Below are 7,257 nucleotides of genomic sequence, written 5' to 3'. Positions count from 1 at the left end.
AATTTTTAATGATTATTGAAAAGTCACAATAAATAACACAATTAACGGATAATGTTGCTTATTATCATAAAATTTAATTCTCCCATTGCTGCAGTTTATCACGACGCATACGGGACTTGAATGGGCAGTTTTTCCGTTAATTAAATTAATTTTAAATACCACTGATAATCGCACATTTTTCAATTGACACACTGTCCCACTGCGCTCACTACTCATATTAAAAATTTCCATTTTCCCGCATTTATTTTGTGTTAATGAGAATTTTTTGACGCATTTCGAGAAATAATTTTTTGACAATTTTTTGCTTGGTTTGAATTAATTGGAATAGATTTTAAGGAACTTACCTATTTTTTTATTTTTTTTTTGAATGAAAAAAAAAATTTTTTTAGCCATGTGTGAGTTCCGGATTTTTTTTAATCTTTAAATTGATACCTTCATTGATGAATTTGATCGCCGCTATCAATGAAGCATATTTTAACCGCCATGTGTCATAATTTAGACAACAACTAATTTAATTTTGGGCGTGCTTATTTGACCGCTTGCTTATTTATTTACCTAATAATTATTTAATATAATAAAAAAAAGTATACAGGTAAAGCTGACCGACAACAAAGTTATGACCATTGTATAAATATTTGAACATGTAAGATATCTTGAATGAAAGCGATCATCATAACATAACAAAAAATAATAATCAAGTTATTTTTCGTCCTGGCAGCCGTTCGTTACGTCGTTCATTGGCTTAGTGCAAGTTAGATCTAATCAACGCGGCAAGTATGGAAGGAAGGATAAATACAATAATGATTATTAGGTCAATTTCTTGTCTTGTAATTTGGCAACAGCCGACAGAAAATTCAGAGCGCGCAAATAATAACAAAGAATGAAACTAAAACTAATTTTGTTAAGGTTATAATTAACATTGACACCCGGCCCGGCCAATTTTCTTCCAACATTCCCATTGTTTATTTATTTTTTTCTTTTGTTATTTTTTGGTTGTTTGAAGAATTGCGCACCTCATGTCATGCTCTTCATTTCTTCAATCTTTAGTGTAATTGATATGTCTTCTGTCATGTCAAACGCTTCTTTTCTGCAACCGAATTTCCCTATTTTTATCATAATTATGATCGCACACAAAGTTCCTTTTTTTGAGTGATGGCAGTTTGTTTGTGGATAATGAAAAAAAACTTAAAAAATATCAGATATCGCTGTTAATTATCTTGATGGGCCTGTTGCTCTAACATTTGACTTGAAACGAAATTTCTTCTTGACTTCTCGCCTGTGCTCGAGTTTCAACAAAAACTATTTCCTTGACTTTTATTACAATTGTGTATTAACTAGCACGAAACGAGAGAAAAAAAACACGAGGAAAACATGTTTTTGTGTTCTTCAAGGATCTTCTTAATCTCTGCATGATGTGTGTTTTGTGTGATGTTAAGTGTTGTAATGTAATACAAGAGGCGTGTAAGAACAATATTTTAGTTTTGGCAATTCGAGATTATAATTTATGAGGAGAAACACACAGAGACCACACACACCAGCAGAAAAAGTGTTTTTAATGTGGCATCACGTTGATGATGCGGATGGGATCTAGATTTAAAATCGTATTAATACCCGAACAGAAAAAAGGGCATGAGAAAATTAACAAATCACACTTCCTTAAAAAAAAAAATGAAATAATAATTTGATTAATATTTTTTGAGTAGGACTCTGTGTGTTGTTGCAAGTGTCAAAATTTATTTGGGCATCATCCGCCTACTTTACGGACCTCTAGCGTTAAGGAATTTTGTTCGAACGTTCTTTTATGGGTGGCATCCCAAATTAAATTATTATTAAAGTTGTTTCCTAATTTTGTTATTATAGCTCCAAATTATATGTTGACGTGATTTAATAACTTTCTTTGATCGTTTTATAAGAGAAATCGCTTCCGACAATTATTTTAAATCCTTTTAATTAAAAAATAAAAATACACCTGAAACAAAAAGATTTTTTTGAATGAATTTTTATTAAAAATAAAATTTTACAGAAATAATATTTGAGTAGTATTTGAGCGATATCAAAAAATATTTTTATTTAAAATAAAATTAAAGTTAAAGAATAAAATAATTAATTAATTAATTTAAAAATATTAAATTATAAACAAATTAAACATATTAAAAAATAATTTTAAATTAAATTAAAATTAATCAATTATATGGTTAATTAAAATTTAAAGAAAATATAACTTTTAAAAAATTTAAAATTTTTAAAGGTTCATTATTTTACTCTTAAAATTTTTATGATTGGTTATTTATTAAAATTTTAAGAATATAATAATAAATAAATAAAAATACTAAAAAAAAAACTAAAAAAAAAAAAAAAAGTTTTTTGAAAATAAATTGAAATATATTTTTATTTAAAAAATTATAAAAATTAATTATATTTTAATTTATCGAAAAATTTTTTTTTTTAATTAAAATATTTTTTAAAAATTTTTCAATAGACAAATATCAATGTGAAAAATTTTTAAATAACAATAATATTGAAAAATCAAAAAAATTTTAAAAATTTGGCATTTTAAAATATATATTTTTTGTTTTCCCCCCCTCGGATTTTTAAAAAATTTTTAAAAATTTCATTTGGTTATAAAATTATTTAATTCACATAAATTGATAATTAAAAAAAATAAAATAATTAATTTTAATTAAAAATTTTATAAACAAATAAAACATAAAAAAATTTTTAAAATTTTTATTGAAATGGTTAAAAAATTTAAAGAAAATATATTAAAAAATTTAAAATTTTTAAAAATTTTAGACATTATTTTTCTTAAAATTTTGTATGAAATTAAAATTTAAGTAAAATAAATAAAAATACTAAAAATATAAAATAAATAAAATAAAAAGCTTAAATGTTTTAATATAAATTAAAAATATATTTCAATATTTAAAAATTATAAAAATTAAGTTAATAACAAAGTTTAGCGAAAAAATGTTTTTTTTTAATTAATATATTTTTTCTAATTAAAATTAAATAAATATTTATTTAATTACATTTATGATTTTTTATAATTAAAATTTTTAATTTATTTAATTTTAATAATTTTTAAAAATATAATTTTATTTTGTAAATAAAATAAAAACTGTTTTGGTGGGTTGATTTCATTCAAAAAACCACAAGAGAAACAGAGAAAATTTTAATATTTAGTAGGTCAAAATCACTTTTCCATGATTAACTACTAATAAATTGCTCTGAAATGTCAGTTGTCATCATTTATCTATTTGCTCGACACCATTTTAGGGGTTCCCTCAATGCATTTATGATACATACCAAACACACAAAGAGCCAATCTAATTCAGAAAATCCGATATATTTTGTAAATTTTACCACATTAACAATACCCGAATGTGTCATGTCTCTACGAATGAAAAGAATATAAGGGTATCACGAGGATTTACATAAAAAGTCTCATTACATTTTTTTGACACATTCGATTGTGAACATTTCAAAATATACAACACAAAACTTGACAAAAAATCATTTCTATTGTTTGCGAATGTGACTTTTAGACCACCTTGACAATGTTTCTTCCGTTTTGTATTTTGCCACAGTTGTTGCGAGTATTGACACTTTGTGACAATGTGACTAAATAACTAAATAGAGGAAATGATCGATGATGATGACCGAAAAATATGAGGTTTTGATGCAATTCGGGTTTTGAATTTCATCGAGATCATGAAAATTTTGCTAAAAATGTCAGAAAAAAAATGTGAGAAAGTGCGTTTTAAAAATTAGAACAAAATCTTACGTTTTTGGCGTTGATTAGTTTTATTCATAAGAAACTTCCCTCGTTGTGAATGCAGAAAAAAACGATATAAATCAAGATCATTACCTGGCACCGAAAATTTTGTGTGTTGTTGAAACTGTCTATTGTTAAATTGGTTCAAGGTGTGAGTCCCGTTCATGTCTAATGGTCCCATTTAGGGTCTTAAAGTTCTTTAAATGCATTTTAATGACTTACCAAAAGACTGTAATCTTGTCGATCTTGCGCAACATCTTGTCTATTCACTATTTTTATGTTATTTATGTGCTATTCTCAACGATAATCGAGTTAATTTGTGGCATGAAAGAGACCATAAAATTTTGATTTTATGCCGAATCGTTAGGCGCAATAAAAATTGTTATTATTTGCAATCCCTTCTTTATGTGCGTCTTTCCTTGTAAATATTTATTTATTAATAATTCCAAAATGGAGTCATTCTTCTTCTGCGGCAGAAAGTCAGTCCCACGTTCGAGTTACAATTGGCAATTATTCGGGTTCTAATGCGTGAAAGTACAAAAAAAAAATAATAATAAAGAATTGCATGCAACAATCATAAAAAAATAATACATAATTGAAATGTTACCATGATATGCCAACAACCAACCGACGATTCAGTGGATGGACCTCGGCAGTGTGTCGACGCAGCACATGCAGGAACAACTCCAATTAAACTATCGTCAAAGTCGTAAAACATTTCTTGTGTTATTCAAGCGAGGAAGGCAGCAAAAAAAATCAAAAACCGCAAACAACTCGAAAGTTGCACTATTAATTCTCGGTTTTGCTTCGTTGGGCTTCAGAACCTAATTTTTTTTTGCTTGGTCATTTTCAACGGAAAAAAAGTCGAGAGAAAAGTAAATATTTCGCAGTTGGATGTGGAAATTTCCACATAAATTCTCAGTGCGAGGAAATATGAAACGCGTGAAATTGAAAGGTAGCTCATGAAATTTAATTATTTTTTTTTTAAATTATTTTTTGCTAATTTTAATTTTATTATTTTATTAAATTATTAATTAATAAATTATTAATTTAAAAAGCCTGATATTTTTTAATTAAAAAAAATAAATAAATAAATTTCGTTAAATTAGTTAAATTAAAAATTTAATAAAATAAAAATTAAAAAACAAAATTAATAAATTTAATTATTTTTCTGTATTTTTTTTTTCTAAAAATTAAAAATAAATTAAAATTATTTTTTTAAAATTAAAATATTTTTTTTTATTAATTTCTGAATTTAAAAAAGAAATTTAAAAAAAATTATTGATATTAAATATTAGTATCTTTTTGTTAAGTTTAAGTTAAGGAAAATTATTTTGATATGTAGGTAGATTTTTTTTATGAATTCTTTAATTTTTTACGATTTTTTATATTTATCAATATTCAAGCTTTTAAACCATCAAAAAGACATTGAAAGAAAATTTCCCTAATTTTTGATCAATTTCAAGCTTAAACAGAACTGAAAATTAAAAAAATAAGAAAATTAATAAAGAAAAAAAATAAGTTTCATTTTCTTAGCAGTTTTGAGTTATAATGTGGTTAAAAATGATAAATCATTAAAAATTCCAGATTAAAATTAAAAAACTAAAAAATTAAAATTAATTAATTTTTTTATTAAAAAAAAAAATAAATAATTATTTTCAACTATTTTATTTAAAAAAATGTCAAAAACTTTATTTAGAATAAAAATAAATTTTTAAAAAATTAATATTTATTAATTAATATTAATAATTATTTAATTTATTTAAAAAAAATAATCAATTTTTAATGTACTAAAAAACATTTTTGACAAATTTTCACTCAAAAAATTACTTTTTTGCTCAAAAACGAAAAAAAAAATAAAAATTTATTAAAAGTGACCTACCCCTCATTGCAACATAAAAACATGTTCAGACTCCTCCATTATATTTATAGACTTCTTTAATTGGTAGCTTTCTTTATTTATGTATTCTTAATGGTCATTACACCAGCATTACGGAGCGTATGTGTGATTGCGATGTGATTGTGCTTCCTCCATGCCATGCCAGGAACGAACGAACAAAACCAACTATGTAATAAAGTGAGAGTTCCTTGAAAAGCTGTTGAAAATGCACATCAATTATAATTAAATAGAGATCCAATTTGATTTTAATAACGAAGAAGAAAAATTGTTCCCACAAAACAAACAAATGAACAACGAAAAAATGTTAAGAAGCTGCGATCATATCAAGATTACTCAAGAAACGAGTCATGAGACAGTTGAAGCACGACGAATGATGACGTTCCGATATTTCTTGCGCGATTATGTAAATGTAAAGTATTACAAAAAATGAAAAAAAAAAATATAAGAAGTCGAAAATATGTTAAATTGATCACATTTAACTGATTAACAGCAAGCAAGCGAGCGATGTGTGACTTGACAGTAGCTCATATATTTATAAAAGTTGCATTGCAAGGAGTGGTTTCCTTTTCCATTCCAGTAAATTACATTCAACTTGTTGATTTTTTATTTTATTCTTTTTTTCTCTCGTGTTCGTTACTCATTTTACTCAGTTAATAATCAAATATTCACCAAAAAAATCACATTAAATTAATTTGATATCGAATGAAATTTTAGCAGCACTTGGACCACCATACACGAAAAATCTCGCGTTCGCAGCGATTTCACACACAAACACAAAATAATATTACCTTTCACAAAAATATGATTGATTGGGCATTTTATCGAGTCGAGACGCTCGAAGAAGTCAAGCTTAAGCAGATGAAAAAAATCATTTTTTTTTTCTTTGAACAAATTGAATTGAAGGTACGCGTGAGCTCATTTTCACAAGTAATTCTTCTTATGAACTGATAATCGCGGCTTGGGCTTGACTTGATTTGCATTTTTTGTGACATTGATTTAAATTCGACATTAAAGTAATAAATCGTTGCAGCGATGCGACACGGAGGAAAATTAATTAAATTAAAAAGTTTTTCCTTGGATATTTTTTTCGTTCGTAATTGATTGACTAACCAACAAAAAAAAAACGAAAAACGAGAGAAAAACTTCGTTCTCATTATTTATTCAACGCCATTCGATCTCAATAGAAATATTCATTATTGTATCAATTTCATCTGTCACATTTTAGTTTATTGGTATTCTCTGTTCTCCACAGCAGAAGCAGCAGTAGCTGAACGGACATGCAAAAATGAAAAGATACCTCTCACGTGTGTGTCGTGTTTTATTATATTTATTAGTTGGAGCATCTAGTTGTTGTCATTTAATTTACATTCGAGGGGAAAAAAGCATTTTAAAAGCAAAAAGTTCTCGAATTTTACGATTTTTACCATAAAAAGAGGTTTAAAAATTGTATCGTTCCAACTTTTGGTGGTTTTTCCATTAAAATGACGTGATTTACAAGTGTCGGACACGCAATAATTTGCGCAAAAACGAGAAAAGAGGATATGTAAATTGATTTAAAATAGATGTCCTGTCTATCGGAGGC

This window comes from Culicoides brevitarsis, chromosome 2, assembly GCF_036172545.1.
Source record: "Culicoides brevitarsis isolate CSIRO-B50_1 chromosome 2, AGI_CSIRO_Cbre_v1, whole genome shotgun sequence".
Classification (NCBI taxonomy): domain Eukaryota; kingdom Metazoa; phylum Arthropoda; class Insecta; order Diptera; family Ceratopogonidae; genus Culicoides; species Culicoides brevitarsis.
This window is presented reverse-complemented; position numbering follows the sequence as displayed.